Source organism: Urocampus carinirostris, chromosome 9, assembly GCF_059441175.1.
Source record: "Urocampus carinirostris isolate Australia breed hairy pipefish chromosome 9, RoL_Ucar_1.0, whole genome shotgun sequence".
Lineage (NCBI taxonomy): Eukaryota > Metazoa > Chordata > Actinopteri > Syngnathiformes > Syngnathidae > Urocampus > Urocampus carinirostris.
Genome location: NC_142357.1, coordinates 11881082 through 11908121, shown reverse-complemented (window position 1 = coordinate 11908121; position 27040 = coordinate 11881082). Strand labels below are relative to the sequence as shown.

General features: G+C 36.9%; 1 protein-coding gene and 1 pseudogene across 2 annotated transcripts in view; both read left to right on the top strand.

The window, feature by feature from the left end:
- The window catches only part of ppargc1b (peroxisome proliferator-activated receptor gamma, coactivator 1 beta), a 110588-nt gene that overhangs the window by 20110 nt on the left and 63438 nt on the right, over positions 1 to 27040 (top strand). The window lies entirely within an intron of this gene.
- Positions 25300 to 25389, top strand: LOC148359324 (U2 spliceosomal RNA; annotated as a pseudogene).

The window sequence follows — 27040 nt, the reverse complement described above, 5'->3', positions numbered from 1 at the left end:
TTTTTCATGAAAAAATACATGGCAGAAAATCAGGCATCTTGCCTGAACATTTGCTTTTCCAAGCCACAAAATAAGATCAAATATTCATATCCCACCATTAAAGGGAACAATTTTTTCTCTCACTTCCTTTTTTTTTATGGTTTTGGGTGGGCAGAGCGCAATAGCCAAGTTTTTGATCTCGCTGTCATGTCTGGATAAATCACTCTTTCAAATGAATTCATATTTTTTAGCGCTGATTGGAAGTGAGGTCCGTTGCTGGTTATACTTTTCCTCTTTCTCATCTCCCTCCCTCTCTCTCTCTTGCTATCTTTTCGGCTTTTCTCCGCCTCGCTCGTTCTCTCGGTGACCTACTTCCCAAAGGCCCGTTGGAACTTGCGTGACCACACTGGTCTTGTTGCAGCATCATACTCCATGGTGCTTGCTGCTGCGTGATGCTGGCACGTGCACGTTTTCTCACACACGCACGCGCACACAGAGTTTATATGCAAAACGTTTAATGAACGTTTTGCACTGGAAGGATGCTGTCAAGCTTTGCTAGATGCTGCTAAATGAATTACCACCCACCTGACATCTCAAATATGAGTCAAACTTCATTGGCCAAACTCTCTGCTAATGTGTAAAAATGGGCATTTTTAAGTGAGCGTACAAGATGAAAAGTTATTTAGACTTGTGTGGTATGGCCATTACAACTTTGGACTTGCTTTCAAAAGTATGGCGTTTGGAACTTTTGTACTCGTTGCCACCATCTCCTGGATTGTTTCATCCTTGTGGCCTCTGTTAAGCTTCTTATATGGCGCATGCAAGTAAATACATTTCTTGAATAAACTCTTCTTTTTTATCTTTTTGGCGTTTTGGGTTGGCGTTTGGACTGGAATTGAAAAAGGCCTTCTCATACTTTCAGCGTTGAGTTCCCTGGTCCATTCGTCCTACCTAATGTTTTCTGCCCTGAACAAGTTAGACAAAACAGATAGGCGCAGTGGAAACAGCATTATAAGGGCTCTTTGAACTCATGTGGGCATTGTCAACACGTACATAGTAGAGACAATTCTACTTAGAAATGACCCACTCCAGTTTTAATGTTGCAAAGGAGTCTAAAAGCAGCCTCCATACGTGTATGTAACCTTGCCCTAGTAAAAGCCAACGTTTCGTACAATCTGACAATGTGCATTCAGGGGAGGCACGAAAGGAACAGCCTCACCTCTTTTCATGGAAATATAAAATTAAAAATATGTTAAATAGTTATATTTAGTCAGTTATATTTTCTTATTTAATTTCAAAATATTAGGATTTTCTTTTTAAAATCAAGGAATTTTCACGTTTTATTATGAATATCATTAAAACAAATAGTATGTAGTGTATTACTGTGCTGAGCGTCTGTGGATGCAAGAGTAAGGCAGGCAATTCTCTTGCCTCACGGCAGTGGCTGATAGTGAGACCAAGGATTCTGATTTGGTGCACACCTTATCGACAAAACAATTAGATTTGTGATAATAAGTTTAAAGTTTAGTGGACGCTCAAAATGAGGAGAGAAGACATGAATGGATTTTGAACTTGCAAAGATAACTTGGAGAGAAGCCAAACCTCCGTTATGAGATTCCAATTTCTTTTAAAGGACCTCCCCTACTTTTCAGAAAATCACCTAGGTTACAAAAGCTGATGTGTCCTAAAGGTAGTTTTATTCAAAGAACAGCGAAATGATTGGCCGATTGTGACAATGATGTAAACAGTTCATAATAGTCAAAACAATGAATCTATTTTGCAGGTGTCAGTATTTAAAACAGAACAAAATTATCATGTAGTTTAGCAAGCTAACCGCAAGTCAAGCCATCCAGTAATTTTTTTTCTCTTTTGCATGTACTTTTTTGACACTTTTATTCAAAAGGAACAGCGCATAGACTTAATTTATGAGTTAAGCTAAGACAATAAAACATTTATTTCTATGCCATTGTTTATATATACAGCACGTCACGTCATATTGTCAAATATAAAAAAATTGTGAATATGCTTGATGGCTGTGTTTTGCTGCTGTTGGTGTCGGTGGATTTGTTCAGACCGAGGACAATCGACTTAGGCCTGGACGGATCTATTGACACTAACAAAGATGTTATATAATGAAATTGTGAATATGTTTGATTTTCGAGAAGGTTTGTTCAAACCTCACTTTGTGTTTGCTGTTAAAAACGTAATATTGGAATATAATATTGTGAATGTGCTTAATTGCTGTTGAGATTGTCATGATTGTTTTCTGTTTTTAGTGTCAATAAATTTGTTCAAACAAAAAAAACCTCACCAGACACAAACCTGAATGCACATCACTTTATTTGTAAATCATATTCCAAAAAATGAACCTTGAATATTTAATAAAGTGGGCAATGATAATATGTTGTACAAATATAGATACAGTTTTCACTTTGCAAGGTGTCTCAATACTTTTGTCCTTGTCATAGAGTGGTAGTAGTGTTGTCGCCACAGTGACACGCCCTCACGAAGCCTCACGGTGTGTTCTTTACCTTCAGACAAGGCGGCACGTCTTAAAACAGGAATGCCGCCCTCCGCACTGATGTAATACTCAATGGGTAACAAGCCAAATTCTTGTCAATTGAGTGGGTATGTGGGTGTGTGTCCATGCCTGTGTTTTCCTGCTGAGTTCTCATAAAACCTTTCGTATGTTAGGGTTTATTTGGAAGTATTTTGGGGGGTAACATTTTTGAATTTTGGCTTTTGCTGAGTGTGATTTTTGGGCATCGGCGGTGAGTCGAAGAGGGCTTTAAAGCGCACCACTTTGAAGACTAAAACAGTGGTAAAAATTTCACGTTATATGCACTTATATTTTATGTTATTTTAGATGAGTGCATCATGTTCTATATTTGAATTAGAGTACCGTGTTTTCCACACTATAAGGCGCAGCGGGTTATAGGGCGCACCCCCAAAAAATAGTTTTTGGTCCTATATTTTCCATACATAAGGCGCACCAGATTATAAGACGCTACAATGGGAACGTCGACAAAACAGTCAGATAGTTCAGTCAAACTTATTACCCCCTTAACATTCCGAAAGCTTGCAAAGAAGCAAATACGTGTCGTAGACACATGCGGATGCGGTGTCCGTACGATGTCACCAAAACAAACATTTCTTAGTTTCCATTTTATTTTTTGCTGGCAACTGTGTGGACAGCAAAGTAAGAATTTTATTGTGCAGGGAAACGGGGTTCTTTACTATGCATATGACAATAAACACTTTAAATTGAATTTAGTTTAAAAATAGACTCATCACAGAAACATCAAGATCGTTCTAAAACAAGATACCGGGAAAATATAAATCCGCATAGCTCACCTGAGTTCTCTTGCAGCCTTCACGTAACCATGGTCTTCTTAATACCGTGAGTGTAGTAAATCCAGGAGAGTAAAATATTTACAAATACAGAATAGTAAAACATGTTTTCTCCATGCCGTAGTGCAACCCAACCTGTGATTCACGTACATCTTTTTCGGTCAATTGCAGGCTTTGTTTCGCCCCTTTAGCCAATGCGAGCCTGTAAATGATAAAAAGGATCCGCCCCCTTTACCTCCGCATAACTTTAGCCAATAGTGACTGATTCAAATGATGATTGACACATTGGTAAGGAAATGAAACGCCGGTATATAAATCCCAGCATACACCGCGGACTACTTCGCCTTCGGGGGACAATCTAGTCGGTGGCTGCTTGCTTTAGTTGCAAGACTTTGCGACTTAATATTGATCCATATATAAGGTGCACTGTATTATAAGGCGCATGGTCAGCTTTTGAAAAAAATAAAGGCTTTTAGGTGCGCCTTATAGTGTGGAAAATACAGTAAATGGTAAATGGTCTGCATCTACATAGCGTTTTAGCTACACCTAACACATATTTTCAGAATTGATGAATCAGGCGATTTCTTTAAGATTATCCCATGAATCAGATTTCTTAAAGACATTTTTCATTTCCTCTTTTTGGACATATGGAAAAATAGTGCACAAAACGAAAAAATATTTTATAAGAGAAAACGATAAAAGAAATCCAAGTGTTTGTCAATTAACTTAACAATAGACATGGTAAACACCTGTTAATATGTAAAATATTCTTTTCATATCACCTCATCCAAATGTCATATTATATTTGGACTTATCAAACAAAACAAACAAGAGCAATACATTTCATTTTATGTGAAGCAAATTTTAATATCCACAACAAATGTATAAAACACTTAAACACACTTTTCAAATGTCAACAATTTTTTTTGTTATATCTTTGAATATGATCAATATTCTCCAAATGAAATTGATCTATACTATGCTTAAGAATATTCCCCCTATGTAGAGTGAAAAATGTCATTATTATTATTTTTGTTTCTACTTTTTTTAATGTATTTAATTATTTACCATTTTTCCTCTGTACTTCTGGTTCACTTTCTGTTCCCTTGAAAATTGTTAAATTTGTTTCATTATGAAACTGTCAAACACTACAAAGTTCAAACTTTCATGCCAATTTAGTTTCTAATGATGCAATGGTCAATAAAAAAATCTGAAAAAAGGGTAGGTTAACTTTTTATAAAAATGGTCTTGGCGTCTCAACGGAATTGTCTGCACTCTTTTTTGCATTGATTTAACGTACTTAGTGGCTCATAAATCATGTGATACAACGAATCGATGATCTCATTAGTTGCCGATGCTTATAATAATCGATTTGAAGCAATTGTATCAATTGGTTGTTGCAGTCCTAACTTTCTTACGCCTATAGTGCAGCCTCTTTCAGTTCTTGATTTTTTTCTTGTATCAAGTTCTGGTGACTGACTTGCCCAGTCTAAGACCATCTACTTTTAACCCAAGATGACATGTACAGTATATTGCGTTACCAGTTGTGTTTTGGGCAATTACTTTGCTGCATGATGAAACTTTGCCTGATTAGTTTGGCTGTGTTTTTCTTAAAACCCCAGATGAATCTTTTGGGGTAATGGTCCTAAAAATGGAACCATCCTAAATCAGGAAAACTGACTAAAACCCAATTTGGAGATTAGCTTTGGACCTGCCTGCAAACACATTTTTGGAAATTAAAGTATATTCTCAATGCCTAATCAATCATTCTTATCTCACTTTTAGACACATGGAAAAATAATGTAAAAAATTGTTTATAGTGTACATCTGTTGTAGATCTGTTCCATGAAAACTATCATATGTTTAAAAACAAAGACTTAGAAATCCGTACTTCTATGTCTTTTTTGATTTCCCAAATACCATAACTTTTGTCTTTGAGATGTTTAATGACAGTTTGTTTTTATAAGACAATTTCTTGACTTTGTAAAGTTCTACTGTAATTTCTGTAATTCCTGGTATTGTATACCCCAGCGTAACGTTGTCTTGTCATCAGCAAAAACACTTTTTTTAACATAGATGTTACATTACCCTAGTCATTTGTATACAATGAAAACAATAAAGGGCCTAACACTCGCCCTTGAGGGACTCCACAGATAATGTTCAAAAGATTTGAAGATTATGTCAACAATATTTATGTATTGTGATCTATTTGAGAGATATTATCATACCTACTAATGGGTAATTCATCGTATTCCATATGTAATTTTTGAGTAGTATATTGTGATGTATCGTGTCGAAATCTTTCCTTGAATTTATAAAAATACCAAAAGAAGATAACTTATTTTGTCTTTTATGTGTTATATTGTTTAAGATTTTTTTTAGATGTATTTCATTTGCCAAGAAACCTCCGAAAATTGGGAAGAAAACAAAAGACTCTGATGCTCTCCGGTCTTTTTTGTTAGAAATGCACCACAAGGGTCCCAGCACTTGTAGAACAAAAGCATCAAAGTGCTCCAATGTTAAGTGGGTTTTTCCGGATGTTTAAGGTCGAAGAATGACACATTTTAATGCATTTTGGGCATTAACAGTTATGGGAATAGCCAAAGAATAAGCTACTGTAAGTCTTTTTAAACTGAGTTCTTTGTATGCTGACATCAGAACGATCACAATCAGACTCGGAATTTCTATGCAGGTAGCAATGATACACGTGTAACAGAATTCAGATTGGCTTTTTTAATGCCATTCGAGCATAACTTCAGTTTGAGCTCGACTCTCCGATAAAGTCTTTCTCTAGATGCAAAGGTTCTACTGTACCTGTGCAATAATTAACAATCGATAGTTACTAAATTACCCGACTGGTTTTAACATCAAGCTAATCTGTGTCATGCTCACGCTTCCTTTGTTGGGCGTGCCAAGGTTTCACACCTTCACACACGCAGGCACACAGCTTTAATTGTTTAACACTCTCGTGCTTGTTCTGGCCTGCTCTGATCCTTTCGCTTTTTTTGATTGTATCTTTCCATTCGTACACGTTTTATGTCCTTTTGTAGACTTCCTGTTGCTCTTACCTTGGCACTAGTGAATAAAACACACACATCCATGCACTGACACACTCGAGCATAAAAATAGAAGGTTAGTCAATGTTGCACAGGGGGCAGTACATGAAGTGCTTGAATAACGTCCCCGCTCTGATTGCTGGTAGAAAGGTTTTATATGTATTTATTTCTATTAGTGAGTGGTGACAAAAATAAGACATATGAGAGAGAGAGTCTGACGTTTTCAGAAAAAAAACAACGACAACAACTTAAAGACAATAGAGGTGCCAGACAGAGTAATGCCAATAATTTGCTCTATAGACTACCTTGACTTTGAGCAAAATTTCATTATGATTGCAAAGAAAAAAAACACGATGTTCGATAACACTAGGTACAGTTTCGTAAAAAGTTTCGTCATTGTTTTAGTCATCGTAACGGTTCAATCACTTAAAGGGGAGAAAAACAACATTAGATGAAAAATGATATCACAGTACGAATATGGAGGGATGGAAATCACACTATTAACTCCCTTACCTCACTGCAATATTATAATCAATTACCTCAATCGGGGCTGTGAATCGAGAAGCATTGCTTGGTAAAAGATCTATATTTTTTTACCACTTATGCCAATAGGATCAACTTAAGGCGTGATATTAAAAGTTAAGATACATAAAACTTTTATAAGACTAGGCAGAAACTACTACCATTATTGATGCAACATTTTCTTAACTATGCTAATTCAGGGGGCGTAGCACTAACATTAGACTTACAACTAATAGCAAAGCAACTCCCAATTGATTCTGTACTGTGTTTTGCTTTAGACAGAAGCAGAGTCTCATTTTTTAAGGGGTGCTTACAATGCATACAATGTAACACAGGATACTAAATAAGAATGAATTCAACATAAAAACATCTAAAGAAAATAATAAATACGCATAAAAAAGGCCCAAGAATTACTCACCCTATCATACAGTGCTCCCTTGTCTGATTCCTGCTTGCCCTGTCAAATATTTAATCATAGAAACACAGTATGTCAAATTTTCATGTTTATTATGAGTACAGTAAGGGCAACGAATACCATTAAAATTAATGAAAATCAATGCAATAAGAATAACACAATAAGGCAATAGCTATAACATCCATAACACCTGTTATGATAAAGTAATAATAACAACAACAACAATAATAATAATAATGATGATAATGATAATAATACATTTTATCAAAAGGATTGTGTATTATTTTGTTCCTCTTAGTTGTAGAAAAAAAACCTTCAATAGAAGAATGTTGATTTGAAAAACAAGCAAAAATGCAGGAATTCTTTTATAAACGTGAATTTTTAAAATACTCTCAAGTCAGGAAATTTATATTTTACCACATATGAAGCTCACCTGGAGGGAGCTGACAAGATTGTCTGCCATATTGCTGCTACGGGTACTCCCAAAAAACAAAAGCTTATAAAAGGCTGGGCAAAAATATGCTTAGTAAGATAATACGGTTTTGGTCACTTTCAATCTTCATAGTTTGTAATCTTTCTTATGGTTGACAGCACTCGCTTTCATAACATTTTAATTAATTCATGAATTAATAACATTTAAATCTATCATATGAATTTCTTTATAACGAACATTTTTTTTTACCTAAAAAAGAACTCAAAGTTTGAGTGTGCATTCTACACAAGGTTTTATGGTAGTGTCGTATGTCTTTGTGCAACGATTGATCAGTCATAAAAATTGCTGACCACAGTCGCTAAACATTGGATGCAACGAGAATAGAACCAGGGTTGCGGAATCCTAACTACTAGACCACGAGTGTTATAAATGACAGACAAAAAGACATCCAATTTTATCACACGATTTTTGCTGATGGTACAAATGTCAGAGAATGGAAAACAAAGAAAGTCGTCCTAGAAGTAATAAATGTACGCAAAAAAAAACCCATGGGGAAAACTACTCTTTGGGATATCTGACTTCGAAGGACATTAAATAAATACATCATCATTGTTACTTTTGTATTCATGCCTATGCTTACCTTGCAGAATGTTGCCTATTTTGCACTACGGCATATTGCACTAATCCCAAAACTGTATGTAAACACCCAATATAAATATCTACTGCCTCTACATGCCAACACTTTCTTGTGTAAATATTGTGTAAATTACCTTTTATCTTTTTTTTTGATTTTCTCTCAGTAAAATGTGAAACTGGAGTGCCACGTCCAATTTTGTTGTCACAATATGTTCAACCCATTTTGTAACCATGATAATGAAGGTATATTCTATTCTATTCTATTCTATTCTATTCTGTGTATATTTTACGTTGACAATAAATGATTTTAATCATGGCCGCTCGATTCAATAACCTTTGTCACTTACAATGCGGGTGGTGTCCATAACTTCAAAATGATCTACTTGCTGACGTTAACTTCTGGCTGAAATCATAATTGCAGCCTCTATCAAGCTGCTCGTATGGCTAATGCTCGAATAAACATTTCTTTTTTCATCTATTTGGGGGTCTGGGTTGCCATTTGGACTGTATTTGAAACGGTCCTCTTTATTCCTTTCACCAATTTCATTCTATAATAATATAAAGGCTTTTTAGCTCAGCTGGGCACTGTTAATACATACCTAATAGAGAAAATATTTATTTTTAAACTTTTTAAGGACAACTCAAACTACGCACCACACCTTTTGTTTGAGCTGAGAAAAAATGAAATAACATTTTATACCGATTTTTAATCAAAAACTAGTGCGCGTCATTTATGGATATATACGGCAACTAAAATCGATAAAATTTAATGCTTATGCTAGGCTATTGAAGTAGACCTGCCTGCCTTTCAAGGTAAACGTCTCAGGTTTTCATTTTAGGGTCTCATGCTCCTCACTAAGCTAAGCTTCGGGAGAAAAATAGCAAAGCGGCAGACGTTGGTGCTTCAGAAACGTTCCATTTATGGCCTCACAGTCTCCTGTGACCAAAACGAGGCTAATTAGCAAAATGTGGGAGTTCTCTTGATGGACCTTTTAGGGCTAAGAAGAACCCTGCACACTGTACAGAGTCTCTTCCTCTTCTCCCTCATCAGTAAGAGCGCTCTGGTTCACGTAGCCTCCAGCGAGCCTTTTCCAAACGTTAGCGGGATCGCACTTGGCATGATTCAACTCGCCCAATTTACACTTGAGTAGTGACACGTTCACCCTTAGGCTACCCCGTGCTAGAAAAAGACAGGATATGAAATCCAAAAGGCTACAAAATACTATTTACTTTTTTATACCATATCAAGTTTAACCTGTTTGATTGAATATTCATTAGCTTGTTAGATATCCGGAATCCAAACAGTTTAACGGGCCCTTGGAATAATGTGAAACCATTGTTTCACTTTTTCTTAGCTCAAAACAAGAATTGAAGTTCACAGACATTGTGTCGAGACCAATAGTAAGGAGATTGGAACCCGGATTGCGGTGATGAGAGCGCCTTTAAATCCTGAGGGTTATAGATGACCCAGGCCTTAGATCTGATCTCATCATCACACTCTTTCTACGGTAACGCATTGCTGAATACTTAGGAGCCACAATTAAAGTAATTGTTTGACACTGAGTCAGACTTTGAAAGACATTAAATCAATACATTGCACATTTTAGTTGGGTATTGTGTTTATAGTTTGCATTGGCTGTAAATCATTTAGATTATGGGTCCACAATGTGGTACCGTTGCGTGAGGTAAAAGCTCAAGCCTTTTCATATGTCATCTACTGTATAACCCTACTAGTCTAGTGGTTAAGCAAGGTTTAGTTTTGTAAAAAATTCAGGAAATGTTTTTGACTTTAACTTGTGATTAAGAGCTATACAAAAAAACATGTCTTGACTTGATACCATTGACGACTAAAGATGTTAGAAATGTGTTCTAAATTTAGTGCCATTGTAAGCCTTCATTGTCAATCCTTCATTTTAATGGCACATCGCATATATTTATCATATTTTTTCCTCATTAATATAGGATACAAATCTGATGAACATATTGGATATTGGCACTTAAATTGATTTTTTTTTGGACATCTTTAGTCATCATTGGTAGCGAATGAGGTAAGAATCGGTGCTCTTACTGTCACGGACAGACTGAAGAGATCTTTTCTTCCTCATGCCATGAGACTCTTTAACTCCACCCGGCGGAGTAAAGGCCCACATTAAACCACACCCCCTACATTGTATATTACCGTACTTTTATTGCAGTGTGTATTTTATGTAGCACTATTTAAATACTCTATACAACACGCTACAGTGGGTATTAGCACGTCACATTGGGTATTTGTATATTGTATTCCTTTTGCTTTATTATTGTATTGTTCTCAGCGAAGGGATGCTGCTGGAAATGTGAATTTCCCTGCGGGGATAAATAAAGTATCTATCTATCTATCTATCTATCTATCTATCTATCTATCTATATTCCATGTTCGAATGCAGTTGATCAAATGTTGTGCAAATTTGGTCAATTATAAGTTTTCGACTGATCAGTCATCAAATAAATACAGGAATGTACTACCGGTACATGGTAAATGACAAAAGCTTTCACAATTACATTTCTTAAGATGCCATTCATCATTTTTGTGTATCTATTTTGGAAATGTACTTTTGAGAAAGACATCCATGTAATATCATTAGGTCCGAGTGTGCTGTAAGAGCTGTCAATTAAACCAGAGTGTGTGGATGTGTTTTAGTCCTGCATTCCTTTGATAAATATCTCTTTCCTGAGATGACTAATGCTTGTTGAATCGTGTACTACACAAATTACAGAAAACAAACAGGATGTTTGCAATCCTCTCCAGCTGAGGCAAATTTAAATAAAGGATTTTTCAGCTCATAATCATCAACATAATCATGTAATTCAATACAGTGTTGTAAAAATCAGCTTGAAGAGTAAAAATAATAAAATCCAAATTTTAAAGCCTTGAAACCGCATTTGTTTTCTGTCCAGAGTGAAAAAAAATTGGTGCTACGGTTCATTTGGTGCTTCAAGATAAGAGTGTCTCATCCTTTGAGAAAAGTGTTCTCACTTGTCCATGTTTTCATTCAGGAGCAAAAATTGCAATTGGACTGGACTTTGGATGTTGCCACTAGATGGCGATAGTCATTTGTGGCAAGCGAAACAATGAATCAATACCACAGAAGAACAATGACAAGAACGCAATGCAAATTTTTGGTACTCCTTTCATTACAAACTAAACTCATTTGTAAAACCTTGCACCTCTTAAATCATGTTTCTCGTTTTTGACTTATTTACTTCTTGGTTTTAGCCACTAAAATGGGTCCTCTGTAGCAATGTACCTCAACTGGTGGGTCCCTAAATTGGGTCGCAGATCTGTTTTCAGTGGGTCGCGAGCCTCTTCTTTGGTAAGATAATGCTTGGAAAAGAAAAACACACATCTGAGGGTACAACATGCCTGCTCTACTATTCATATATATATATATATATATATATATATATATATATATTTCAGCATTTTGACTTTTGTATCACGTGCCTGTGCATGTTGAGTCTGTTAAAAATAGCTGAAGCTCCTCACAAGTAAATCATTTGGGATTTCATGGAAAGATGCACCTTATTGAGCATTTCAGGTAATAATATTACTTGAAGCATTGCTGATCATTTAAAAAAACAACATTTTCTTCTATCCAGTTTGAACTGTACAATCCTTTCAATCAATTTATTTTAGAAGTCAACATGTTTAGTTTATTTTGGTCGGTTGTAATAAGGATGGGATGCTCAGTCTTAATGACGGACATTTTGAGAAGCATTGCACTTTTTGCTTCATTTTTTATATCATAAAATATTCGGTTATTTTGTGCACTAGTTTTCTATATGTCCAAATTTCAATATTTTTATATATTAATAATGTCGTTAAGAAATCAAATTAATCAATTAATCAAAAATAACAATCGACCGATTCATCGATTATGTAAATAATTTTTAGGTGCAGCCCTATGTCCTATGCGTAATAGCTACATAACTAAAATTTTTGTAGACCTTCAAAAAAGAATGGAAAAAATTGGCTTGCACCGCCTTTTCCCATTTAAGAGAAACGACTGAAAACACCAATAAATCCACTAATGACATTTGACTGACTGCAAACACTGTCATAAAGATTCCAACTTTGAATTATGCTAATTCTCTGCTGTAGGTTTTGCATTCATTTGTTTTCCCCCTCCAAGACTTCAGACTCACCATTGACCGTCCATCATAGCTTAGTTAAACTCTTCATTTACATAATATTCTAAAAACTCGATAGACAAGAAATACAGTTTTTTATGTACTTACTGTGTGTTTTATTTGCCTTGAACACAAAACATGAATCTGCGAGAAGCAGATGTTTTTCAGTGTAATGTGAGCAAGTTCAAAGACCGTGGGACAAACACACTTGCACCCTTGCAAATGTGTTCCGCTTTTTGTAGATGCCGCAGAGATCCTGCAATTGGTGGAGATAAACCTAGAGGAGGTCGAAGGTTAGGGTTCGATGTCTCTCGGCCCTTGTGTGTGTGATAATGCCTAATATGGAGCTGCTAGTAGCAGCTACATGAGTCTTTGTGTCACATGCACTTCAGTCCACAATCCACTTTTGATTGTAGTAAGTACTGAACGGGTGACTGCGATAATCCCAAATAATCGACGCACCTTCCTGAAGATTGTGCTGATTCATCAATTATGCTGTCAATGTTTTTTTTGTTTTCTTTACTTGTCACATTGTTTTCTTAGACATACCTGCGTTGAACATTTGTATTCTAAACCTACAATTGAATACATACCTGTCAATCTCAGCCAATTGCGCCCCTTATTAAAGATTGCAATTACCCTTCTTAAGCGATAATAAACCTTACAAACACAACGTAGCACCTATTTATCCACAGCAACTATGTAGAAAACCGTGCTGATATTAGTAATCTACGGTGACGTTGTCGTCTTCTACCAGTGACCAAGACAATCTGGATTAGAGCGGAAATGGGCAAGACGAGATCAGTTTAACCCCCCAAAAAACATTTTGGGGTGATTCCCGTTCAAAAATTGTTATACAGCGTACACAATTTGACTTATATGTACAAAATTAAGGGAGAAGCATACAAGTTGACTGGTATGAGTGCATGTATGAATAGAAGTTTTGATCATTTACAAGATAATTGCCTAACTTTTACTACTAATGACCAAATCAGTTTGCCATTCATGATACTGAATACGTGTGGAGCACGTTTTAATAACTATAATTTATTTGAATGTGAATCTCTGAAAATACAGTATGCCACAAAACCTTGTCCTTTGTTTCCCCTTTTCCCAAAATTAGTCAGCTCTCTGAACCCTTTTAGTTTAGTATTACAGTACTTACCGTGGATCTTAAAATGTCATCATGTTTTCTTGCATTTTTTAATTAGCGCTGCAATTGACTATTACAAAATATGAGATCTTTTGTTTATTATTCAAGTCAAGCCATGTTTATTTGTATAGCCCTTAATCACTAAGAGTCTCAAAGGGCTGCACAGACCACGGACTATTGCAGACTATTATTACACCATCCTCTGATATAAAACCTACATGAGGGCAGGGAAAAACTCAAAAACCTCAACATGAGGAAAATGAAGAAACCTTGAGATTCGACAAATTAGTTAATCTACAACAATCAGGAACATCTCAACTCATCTCATCAGCTGCACCGCTTATCCTCATTAGGGTCGCGGGGGTGCTGGAGCCCATCCCAGCAATCATCGGGCAGTGGGCAGGGGACACCCTGAACTGGTTGCCAGCCAAACGCAGGGCAAATCAGGAACATATTATTCTAAATTAAAATAGTCAAAAAAAAATCCTTATTATTTATGTACATCTAATTAAAAAATTTTTTCATTACGTGTCCGAAAGTACACACTTTTCTTTTTTAAGTATGAGCCAATCAATGGTGTTGAATTGGATATTTTAATCGACACCAAAACACTTAATCATTTGAAAAAAATAACACTCACAGGTTTTGTCCGACTATAAATAAGGATTCATGATAAACCCAACATTTAACAAATTAAAAAACAGTGTGTACCCTATTTACCTGTCGGAATTCAGTAACTTAAAAAGATGAATATTTACTATATTTAAATGTAACTCTTCTCTAAAACAAATATTAGAAAAAAAAATAGAGACTAATGTAAATTTTTAAGCATTTTTAAGAGAGTTTTTATAATTAAGGGCCTCCTACTGTTAGAAAAAAACGTAATTTATTGAATTAAACAATAAATATTGATTTTTAACAAATAAGAAAACATAAATGAACTATCATGTAAATGTACAGTTTTTTAAAATACTGGTAGGTTGAATAATTCAAGTATAGTTTACATAAGATGAGAATCACCTTGAGGTAGCTGACATGTTTGTCCGCCATCTTGCTGCTACGGGAACCGCTAAAAACCTTGTTACCTTGTGTTTTTTTTTCTTTTTCGGACTACTTTTTGCATCGAGTGGACTGTAAATGTATTGCTCTTATTTATTATTATAATTATTTCCCTAGTATCTTGTCATTGTAACCAATGTAAATATGTGTACTCGTGAAGTGTTTGTTTTACGTAAATACGCATGAGCTAACTGTGAGACGCGATTATTAAGAAAGTCGAAGGGGTTGGATTCCTACTCCTTTTTGGACATGTCATGTTAACATTGTTGTTGTTTTTTTACTTTTGTTTGTTTTTGTTATGTTTGAAATGAAGTTTCATTCATTCAATCCTTCATTCATTCATTCAAAAGCTGGGCTGAAAAATGAGAAGAAAAATGTTGCAGTTTGGTCACTTTGAGTCATTTTAACATTTGTTTTGGGTTAGATTACACAATACAGCAACATCTAGTAGTCAAATAATACACACTATTCCTTTTATAATGTCTCACCTTTATTCTGCAGGTCAGTTGTTTTTAAATAGATACAATTAATGGTATCATGGAAATGGGTCGGCGAGGGTAAGGTTTATTATACTTCAGGTTGTTTTAAAAGCAGTAAAAGGATTGTCAGGTGTCGTGGAACTTGGACTAGAGTACTTTGAAAATAAGACTGAACTGGTCGCACTGGACTAATTCGGAGCGTTGTACACTAAGCCACTTATGCACGTTATCTTCTGGTGTCGGCTAAGCGGCCTACTCAATGCACTGACAGTCTGATTCACACAGACATCTTTTGTTTTACAAGGATTGGTTCTGTCCCTCTCACTTCTGATGATGTCAGATGATGTTAAAGATGCTTTTAAAATGTTCTAATGAAAGGTTTTATGGCTGCTATTCGCTCCAAAGTAAAGCTAATGAAGTTGTAATTGCTCTTGCAGAGTGGAAACAGCAATCCATTTTTTTTCCGGGACAGGCATTGTTTAAGGTTATTTTTTGCCATAGACTCAATTGTCTGCTGGTCTTTCTCTCTTGTCATTAAACGCTTCCTTCAGGAAATGACTATTAAATGGCCGACACCCTTGGTACTTTTTCATTAAGACGTACATTCCTACAAAATTTCATGTAAGTAATGATTTTAAAATTTGTGAACCCCCTTTTAAGTCGTTTTCAAAAACTTTGAGTACATTGTGAGAATAATTTTGTTAATATTAGTTTGCAAAAATACACAGAGTCCTGTTTGTTTTGGGTATTATTTTTATAAAAATGTGTTAATAGTGGTGTCCATTTTCTAAAATCGAAGCCTTTGTATTCAAGTTCTCATCGTGTGACAATACTGGGGGACAATATTTGACCTTTTTTTACTTATAGAACAGGGGTGGGCCAACTAGGGCCCAAGGGCCACATGCGGTCCTTCAAGCTTTTTAATCCGGCCCACCGAAATAAAAGCTTAAAAAAGAAATACCAAACAAAATTTTTGTTTTGATTTTTCTGAATTTGCATTTTTCTTCACTGTTTCCGTATAGTAGTGGTTAGCTCATTCTGACATGCAAAAGCTCCTCTGTTCGGCACAAGGTGGAAGCATTTGTTAGCCCGGAGAGGGATGGGCCTGGCTTTTCTTGGCCTAGACACACCACAGCAAATGGTACCCCTATGACTTTTGTAGTCATGGTTTTCACCACCATCCACCAGTTTATTAAGATATAATCAAATACCATGCAAACAAATGTTTTGCATTTTGAATTTTGTCACGCATAGTATCAAAGTGGGGCAGCACGGCGAATGAGTGGTTAGTGCGTCCGCGGCACAGTTCTGAGGTTAGGAGATAAAACCTTTCTGTGTGGAGTTTTCATGTTCTCCCCGTGCTTTCGTGGGTTTCCTCCAGGCACTCCGGTTTTCTCCCACATTCTAAAAACATGCATGTCAGGTTAAATGGCCGGTTGAAATTGTCCCTAGGTGTGATTGAGCAAGTTAGTTGTCTGTCTCTGTGTGCCCTGCGACTGGCTGGCCACCAGTTCAGGGTGTCCCCTGTCCACTGCCCCAAGATAGCTGGGATGGGCTCCAGCACCCCCACGACCCTACTGAGGATAAGCGGTGCAAATAATGGATGGATGGATATTATCAAAGTGAATTTTTCAAAAGGGGGCATCATTAATTACTTTGCCTTGATATAAAACAATTTGCGGAATGGTCTATTATTGAAACAATTAAAACATATAACATATGTATATGTAGAAATCTGCAAGTACATTGAAAAATATGAGAAAAATTGAATATCTATTTCGTAGCACATTGTGGAGGTATCGGATGTAAGAAAAAATCAAATCAATTCAGCATTTTGGGGCAATATGTATTAATAATTAGCTCACGTTTCCTCACCTAAGTTTACATTTTCTATCTCAATATTTGACCTACTTTTTGCTTTTGTTTCACTCAAAAAGTATAGCTAAAAATGAAAAAAAAGAGACATCTTATATAAATAAATAAGAAAACACTTAACAAGTAACATAAGCAAAATTGTGTTTTTGAGAACAACTTTTTAAGGACCTCAAACGACCTCAAACAACGCACCCCATTCATAGTAGAACGTCCCAGTATCTATTTTTGGCAGCGTTTTAGGTAATAAGGACTTTCAGGTTGTTTTTTTGGTTCAATTTTCCAAATGTGACAACTTGGGGACACCTCTAAATGTAAGCTGTCTATTTGTTTTCAATTTTCCTCACTGGGCCATTGCGCTATCCACATACAAAAAGGCAACTGTAGAAGCCGCCCAATGATGAAGCGCTCCGAGAAGGAGACTCGAGTTGAAAAGAGCGCAACTGTTTGGCTTTGTTGCTCATATCTGGGTGATATGTCAGGAAGTTGTGGAGAATTTTCATAGAGAACACGCGCACACACATTTTCTAATAACGTCACCTCCATTGTGCGAGGATACCGTGTGTGTATGCATAAGCACGGCATCCCTCATGCTTCAAGGACACAGTTGTTGATTACTCCGGCCTCTCTCCTGTATTTATGTGTGTTAATAATGATGCATTTGTTAGCACCTTCATGTGTATGTAAGTAGTCCGTGCACGTGCACACTTTAGTGGGTTTGTTTGCCGCCCTTGTATGTGACAGGCTGCTGAAATGTGTCAGGACTGCAGGGTGTGTTAGCCTTGAGTCGGGTGATTGGTTGCGTCCTGTGGGTCAGTATGTATAGTAGTGTGTGTTTGTGTGTAGTCATGTGAGAGATAGTGTGTTAATAATCCATGGCGTGTGTTGATGTTTGATGGGGAATTGTTTTGAGTTTTGTGGGTGCATTGCCTTTCGAGTTAAGAGCAGCAAAACGAAAAGCACGACCCTATCGTGACCTGCGGTTAACATGTAAGCGTAGGTCAAGTTTAACATTAGCCTGCATGGATTCTGACCTGTATACACACTTAAACAGGCAAACACACACACACACACACTGATCATATTCAGTGAGGGCTTGACCTTGTGAAGCTGAGTTAGGAGTTGAGGGTTTGATGTTTGGTCATCAAACATAAAACCTCGACTTGAGTTTCTGCTTGTCGTTCTCTGTTGCTTGGGGTGTAAAGTTGGCAGCACAATCGTTACAGGGTTCCCACGGATCCTTGAATAGTCTTAAAAGGCATTGAATTAATTATTCTAAAAATAAGGCCTTGATAGGCATTCAAATGTCTTAAGTCCCTTTTTTGGGGGGGGATAAATCACCTATTTAAATGAAATGAAATGATCTGCATTTATATAGCGCTTTTCAAGTCAATGACTTCCCAAAGCGCCAATAGCGGCCTTGTATTGCAGCCATGTAAGACGCTAACCTGCTTATTGGGGGTATTAGGGGTTCAGTGTCTTACCCAAGGACACTTCAACATGTAACACGGACAAGCCGGGATTCGAACTGGGATCACTTGATCCCAAGACGAGCGCTCTACCTCCTGAGCTACTGCCCCTATTTACTTTCGTGGCAACATGGCGTGACCACAAAAAAGGGACTATCAAAACGGTGATGTGGTTTCAGTCAGGCTTTTCAGAGCGAACACATGTCTTAGGTCTACCCACAATACCCATAGCAACTTTCGCCCATGGGAAATCTTTAAACATAATGAGAAGTGACTGTCTTACAGATGTTTTTTTGTCATGGCTTAAAGCTGTGCCTGGTAATGTATACGAGGCACGATATATATTTGTTTTTTTGTTTTGTTTGTTTCAATTGTAGGTTTTTTGTTGTCGACTTGGCCCTAAATCTGATTTCAAAAGGCATTAAAAAGTCTTAAAAAGTCTTGAATTTAACCTGCCTTAAGCTGTAGGAACCCTGTATTTGTATAGCACTTAATTACAAGAAGTTTCAAAGGACTGCAGAGGCCACTATTTTAACATCCCGTTATCTAAATGCTGCAGTGGAAAACTCAAAAACCCCAGTATGTGGAAAATAACAAACTTTGAGAAGGGGCGACAGAAGAGATAATCCAACTTTCAGGATGACCAAGCTGCAATAAATGATAAAATAATAAAGTACAAAATATTCCCCTTTTTAGATCATTTTGACCCGTTTTAATGTTATTATTCATATTTTGGAATATTTTCCCTCTGGAGCATCACCATGCAGAAAACATTTTCATTATGGACAAAGACGACAATAAATTACGAGCAAAAAATAAATAAATTGGGCAAAAAATATTTTAAAATGGGTAAAATAATCTGCCAAGACAACAATTGTTTTCCCCCCAGTGCAGAAAAATAATTTGAATGAATTCAGGAAATGTCATGACACTTTTCAAAACATATTTGTGGCGTATTCTTGATAGACTCTCCACCGAATTTCATATGGTAAAGGTTCTTGGTATATTTCTATACGACCCATTCAAATAGCGAGTTAATAATGATAACAAGGCGACAGGCAGCTGAGGGGTTAGCGCGTCCGCGGCACAGTTCTTAGGTCATCGGATCAAATTCTGCTACCAGCCTTCCTGTGCGGAGTTTGCATGCTCTCCCTGTGCTTGCGTATGTTTCCTCCGGGCACTCCGGTTTCCTCCCACATTCCAAAAATGTGCATGTTGGATTAATTGGCCGTTCCAAATTGGCCCTAGGTGTGAATGAGCTGGTGAGTTTAGCAACCAGTTTTGGGTGTGCCCTGCCCACTGCCCGTAGATTCCTGAGATGGAATGTTGCACCCTGCGACCCTACTGAGGATAAGCAGTGCAGATAATGGATGGATGGATAATAATAACAACAATGCACATATATTTTTATGTGAAACAAAATGTGGTATTTTCTAAAACTGGTTATGACACTTTTTTAAAGGTACAGTAACACCTCACAATCTCCAGGGTTTGTGGTCCAAAAAAGACTTTTGATTGTCAAAATCCACAAAGTAGAAATCTTTATTTACTTATTAATGAAATATTCTCTTGTACATTGAAACAAAAAAAACAAACCCTATTTACTAGCTCAAGCATTTGCTTAACGAAGTACTGTCAAAATATAGTTAGAAAAATTATTTTCCTGCTTTATTGCTCTACCAATTACTTAAAAGCAGTGAAAATTACTTTTTACTTTAGATGGTATTTTGTTGCCATAATGTGGACTTTATTAGGAAAACAAAACTATGGAATCAAAATTATTTTACCTTTCTTTAGCATGTGGGAAGTCCAACTTTGTCGCGAAAGCATCTTTCTTTGCCTTTTGGTGCTTTTGTGGGTCCAGAGCGTTTTGTTGACATGATGGCTTAAAGAAACTGGAAACTAAAAATGATCTGTGTGTCTGTAATGTAGGTTCGTCAATCTGTTTTAGCTACGAGTACAGCTCGACCACAACGTTATTGACGGACAGACAGACACAGGCAGAAAAAGGGTGGGGTGACTGTTTAGCCAATCAGAATGCAGAACAAAATGCACGATGAAAATGTGTTAAGTAACCAAAATGCTAAAAGTGCGTTCTACTTTGGAACGAATGGGGCTGTTGCAGGGAGGAGTCACTAAGATTGTATACCCGTCAAATCTTACCTTCACGCAGTCTTGTGTGAAAAAAATTGATATGTTCAGACGTACTTAAACAGATTTTATACAGGTCGTATCCGTGCAAAGAAAAAACTGATTTCTCTGCAGTGTGAACCTAGCCAAAAATGTTTTTTGTCAGTCAAACCTAAAACACAACTACTGAAGTTAATATTGACATTTGTTCATCTTTGAGAGGTCTTTGAGTTGAAGTTCACATAAGGGCATTCTTTGTGGGTCACTTGGACTTGTTGGGACAATTTGGCGTTGATTGACACGTCTAACCTTTGTTTTCCTGTGTGTTGTGGTGTTAAGATTTTCTGTGTGACTGTGACAGTGATGGATGGACAGGGCTGCGTCTGCTCACACTTGTGTACGTATTAATAGACGTGTACTGTATATGAACGTGTGTGTGCGTACATGTGTTAAGCGTGTGTGTTAATTGCTAAAGTCCATTCTATTTCAGCCCGCCAGCAAAAATAGATGACAGAACAGGCACGCGGTCCACAATTTTATCTTTAATCTGACCTTGTGAGATGCAGCTAACATGTCCTCTTGAGTTTATTTTTGGCTTGCCGCCTCGCTTTGAGGCATGGTTTTTTACATCTTAGACACGGACGCTATTATTTTTAAATCCACTTAGTTATGCGGTAAACAAACTAACGCATCCAGTGACATGCGGTGAGGTTTGTGTGAGGCACAGTCAGATTGACAAATAAATGACGCTCATCTTTTTCATCATTTGGTTGAGGACCAAGAAAGCTATATATAAACAGTAGCATAGATACAGGCAATTTATTGTCTTACCTTAATCTATAAATGCATTTGTTTCTCTTTTTTAATGAAAACATCAATAAATAAGTAATCCTCCACTGTAAAAAAAAGTCTTATGTAATGAGAAAAGAAAATACTGGATTGCTTGACTAGATTTTAGCTTGCTAGTACTATCACTAATTCCATTGTATGGTGTTGAGTTGTGCTCCAAATCCGAATTCTTGTTTTCACTATCACTACCATCAGGCAAGAGAGTTGCGTGCCTCACTGTGCAATTTCAGGCGCTTGGCAAAGTATTACGTTTCACTACGTTTCATTACTAATTGTATGAATAATATTCATAATATAATGTGAAAAATCAATGATTTTCTCAGAGAAAATCCCCAAGTTTTGAAGTTCAATTATAAAATACTTCAATGCTAAATAATTGTAACCTTTTCATGTATTTTTTTTATTATATATTTACATAATGACAGGTGAGGCACTACCTCCCCTGCCTCCCCTTATGTCACAGTTAACAGCAATTATGCTATCTGCTTGCCACCAAACCAGAATAGCTGTTTGCCATTAGCAGGGGTGGCCAACCCGGTCCTCAAGAGCCACATGTCCTGCATGTTTTGGAGGTTTCTCAGGTGATGCAAATTTTAAGATTGTTTGCAAGCTGTGCGGGAGCTTGATAATGACCCAGGTGATTGGGATCACCTGTATTTGAACAGAGAAACTCCAAAAACATGCAGGACATGCGGCTCTTGAGGACCGGGTTGGCCACCCCTGCATTAGAGCATCCCCCACCTTTAGAAGTGAAACCATTTTTGGATGGCATTTCCCTTTTTGGCAGGGTCACCGGCACACGAGAATGGAAAACCCGATGAATAAGACTGAGTCCAGACCAAGCTTGTTCTGGCCTGGGAGTGTAGAATGTATTGCTAGGAAAGCTGTTGTTGGCTGTTTTCACATCTGGGGTAACCTACCTGACTGGCTGCGAAAGATGGTGGAGTTTATATTCAATATTGTTCTGGTCTGTAAGAGTGGAGCATCTTTCTGAGAAAATGCTGAGTCAAGAAAATCACAAGTGCTGAGTCAAACATTTTCTTTCAGGCATGTAGGGTAAACGACCTGACTGCATGTGAAAGATGGTGGTCATATCTAAACTCCCATCTTTTCATGGGTGGAAAAACACACAAACAGATATACATACATCGATTACGTATGAAAACTTTATCACTACTCCTGCTTTGCTTGCGGGTGATAACAAGCCAATTAATGTGGTGGTTTATTATAGTGCAGTAGTTAAGTAGTTAAAATTAATATTTTCATCATATACATTTAAAATAGGAAATATATGAATCAATTTAATTACATTTGAAGCCATGTATACTTTAACTGTACAGTAACTGTCATGAATATTACCACAAAGCTAAACTACTAATAATCCACAACCATTTAAGACCCATTAATATTTGGCTAATACTGTCGAATGAAGCTACCAAAAGCCTCCGTCCAATGTTTTAAAGGTGACTTCTGTTAAACTTGGTTTTGTCTCTTGGGTTTAAAGATGTTAGCCTTCCACTGCAGACAGCAGATTGTTTCGCTTGCGATTGTGTGCAGCTATGTGAGTGTTTTACCAGAGGACAAAGTTCTGGTGTGGTGAAACTGGATCAAAGGTTCTTAGACAACAAAAAGGACACACAAGTTGTTTCATTTGAGAAGTTGCATAGTCCATTATGAAAAAATTGCTGTGCCCGTGTGTGTCTGTGTGTCACAAAGAGGTAGAGAGCTTCAACGGTCACTGGTTAATTAGTACTTGGCCGTTTTTGGACGGTAGACGCAACAGTTGGCTATTGAAGGACAATTGTTTTTTATAGTACTTGATATGTTTAAACTTAAGTATACATTACTCTCAAAATAAAGAGGAAATACATCAGCGGACTTTGAATTTGTAAGGAGGAGGGGGAAAGAATTCTTCAGACAAGAAACTCCAACCCCTTCTAAGGAACTCTCCTGAGCTGATACTTTTTATAACATTTCATAATATCATAAGTTACAAAAGTAGATCTGCTCTAAAGGGTGTGAAAATCAAAGAACAGCAACATAATTGGGGGACAGGAACAATGATGTTATAGTCAAACCAACAAACAACAGTGCGCAATAATAGTCACAGTAATGAACTGGCATTCTATGAAATCTCATTTTCATGTGACCACTATCAAAAAGAGGGTAAACCAGTTATGCAATTAACTTGGTACCCATGTTTGCGACTAGTATTCATGCTTGAAACATTTGTCAAAAACAATGGCCACAATGCTCGCTGGAATCTGTTATCCCTTTTTTTTTTTGATTCAATTACATTACAATAACACTACAATTACAAACATTCCCAAAAGAGGAAGTCAAGCCATTATCATAACTACTTGTCTAAACACGGCCCTTTGATTAATGCAGAATGAGTTTGGCTGCAATATCCATCCTTTTTCATTGCACCCAGGGGTGCAGCTATTTTACCACTTGTCCACTGTTGCACGGGGCTCTGAAACTGACCAATGACGGCTCACATGTTTTATAAAGCTGAGACATTTTTAGTCATCGCCTTCTTGGCATTGTTAAAAAAGGGATTATTTTTGTGAATCTTTGTTCAATGAAAACCACAAAAATAATTCTGTAGAAAAACAATGTTGCATATTTTGAGTTTTATTTATTTATTACTATATAAATTGGGCCAGTATCCAAGCACTACTTTGTAAATATGTTTGCCTTTTTATACTGACATTCTTTTCATTTTTCCCTTCTAATCACTTTATCTTTATTACATGTTTATTTTGTTTATCCTGGAGTGCGATGTTCAATCTCGTTACAAACAATGTTCACCACGTTGTTCTTAGTGACAATAAAGAGTATTCAATTCTATTCTGCTTTTCTGTTTGTAATTTAACTTCCTGAAATGAAGAGCAAATGAAAAATATTGGATTTTTAAAAAATAAAAATATATATAAAAAACAAATGTAAAAATGAAAATAATAATTATAATTCAACTTCATAATTTATAATTAGCAAAGTTATTTTGATTATTCTATACATTTTTAACTGAACTCTTTTATGTGTAAAGTGAGCTGAAAATATTGAAAAATATTGTATACGAATATGAAAAAATATTTTCATTATTTTTATTATTATGACTTTTTTTGACTGAAACGATCTTTGTTTGGCTTGGGTTTTTCTATATTGTGTTTTATCACACAGCCAGTATAGACCAATACAAATTTGTGAAGAACAAGGTTTTGTTCATATCTCCGTTCAAGGACAGTGTGTGTATTTTAGCGCCTCCTAATGGTGAAAAACGTAATTAAATAAAAAAAAAACAGTATTGAATCAAATAATCAAATTAAATTAAATTACATGAAATATATAAACATGCATCTTTTAAAATACTCCTACACCGAGAACTTAACATTCACCGTAAATAAATGTGTTCATCTAAAATATTTTCCTCACCCTTACCTTTGAAAATATACACTTTTTTCCTTGGATTACTTTCAACGGGACCTGGACTCTGCAGGTCTGCATCAAACCTTAAGTACCGGTATCATTTTCCGTTCATTTTGCCAACCGTGATTTTTGGACTGTGGACTTTAATGAAGGGCATCGAGGCCGATTATGAGAACCCAAATGTATCGGTACGGATCGATAAAGTAAATCTAGAAGTTACGACCTTGTTGGTGCTCTAGTGGTAATGTGCCAGTGCGGTGCATTCCGACAGACACAAAAGCAGGCCCCATGATCTTTGATTTTTGCAACCCGGAGATGGAATAAGAGCTTGCTCTGTCCACTCCACGCATCGGCCCGGTATTGCAGTACCTCCGGGAACGGTGCATTTGCAATGATCGCAGCAAGGCTTTAGGGCTAGGACCTTAGCTTGGCCTTTTGGCTGAGGGTAAGTGTCCCGGCTCCTAGGCTTTGTAGCGTATTATGAACTGACCGATAACGGATAATGGACCCAAACCCCCCCATCAAGGCTTTAGGGCTAGGACCTTAGCTTGGCCTTTTGGCTGAGTGTAAGTGTCCCGGCTCCTAGGCTTTGTAGCGTATTATGAACTGACTGATATCAGATAATGGATACTGAATAACGAAGATAGAAAAATAACCTTTAACCCCCCCCCCAACCCCCCCACCCCCCCTTAGTTTCAATCGCAGGACTCGAAGTCGGGTTTGGGTTAATTTTGTGTTTGTGTTACATGTTTAAATGTGGGCACATGCGGCTTATATACAGGTGCGGCTTGTGTATGTACAAAATCGGTATTCTTCTTAAAATGTGGCGGGTGCGGCTTATAATCAGGTGCGCTCTATGGTCCGGAATTTACGGTATTTTACATCGCATGTGATTGACCTAAATGGAGCTGACAGCATTGTCCGCCATCTTGCTGCTATGGTTACTCAAAAACCTCAAAAAGGCAAGATTGGAAAATTGAAATTGAAATGCGTTTTGGGCACTATGAGTCTCTGAAGTTTGTATTCTTCCTCGTGCTTTTTGGTTGCACTACATTATACAGCGACGTTTAGTGGTCAAATAATAAACAGTGGTCCTTTAAAATAAAATGATACAACATTATATTGATTTATTATTGAAAAAAACTATTCATTGCAGCCCTAATGTAAAATGTGTATCTGTTGTCCCATAGTCTCCATAGTTTGTATTCTCTCTTGATCCTTTAACTCTCATTTCATTTGCAATACACGATACAGCAACATCTAGTCGTCCAATAGCACACACAGTCCCTTTAAATAGATTTTAAAGGATTGAAGCATAGAATGTGGCAGGCAGTCTTTCAGTTAACTAATCCAGGTTATGTGTATAGTGCGAAAAATATTGGAAGGTATGAAGTAAAATGTATGTCTTTTCATGCAAATACTACTTTAATTTCCCCTCACATGCATACACAAACACATGCAGAGATTTGCAATGCACAGGCGCCCACCATGTTGGCTGCTTCCCGGCCTGCTGCATCTCCGTGGAGACTGAGGATTGCACAATCACACGTGCACACATTCTCACTCGCAGATACACTAACACACAAGATCACACTAGTGACACTATCAATTATCTCTTGTTCAGATCTGTGAATTGTCTTCTTCCTAGCAGGAAAAAAAGAAACTCGGTCCTCAAATGACCTGAACCATCCAAAAGAAGCTCCCTTCCCACCCACAACTCTCCTCCCCCTACAACAGACCTGTGTGCTTCTCATGGTACGGGTGACAAAAATTACGCCAGAGAAAAGTGCTTTCCAACGGTTCTTTAGAGAACTATTTAACAGTTGAATAATCTTCCGCCAGATTATCATGCGACAATCACTTAGCCAATTAATCTGGCAATGTCCATGATGAGTTATGATTATAAAAAACAAAACACGGAAAAGATTTCTTGCACCAGCCTTATCTCCCTCCTCTTTGGTATAAAAAGGTCAGCCACTGTACTCTTCTGCGAAGTTAACTAATTGTTTTTTCTATTTTCTCTGGATAAAAGACA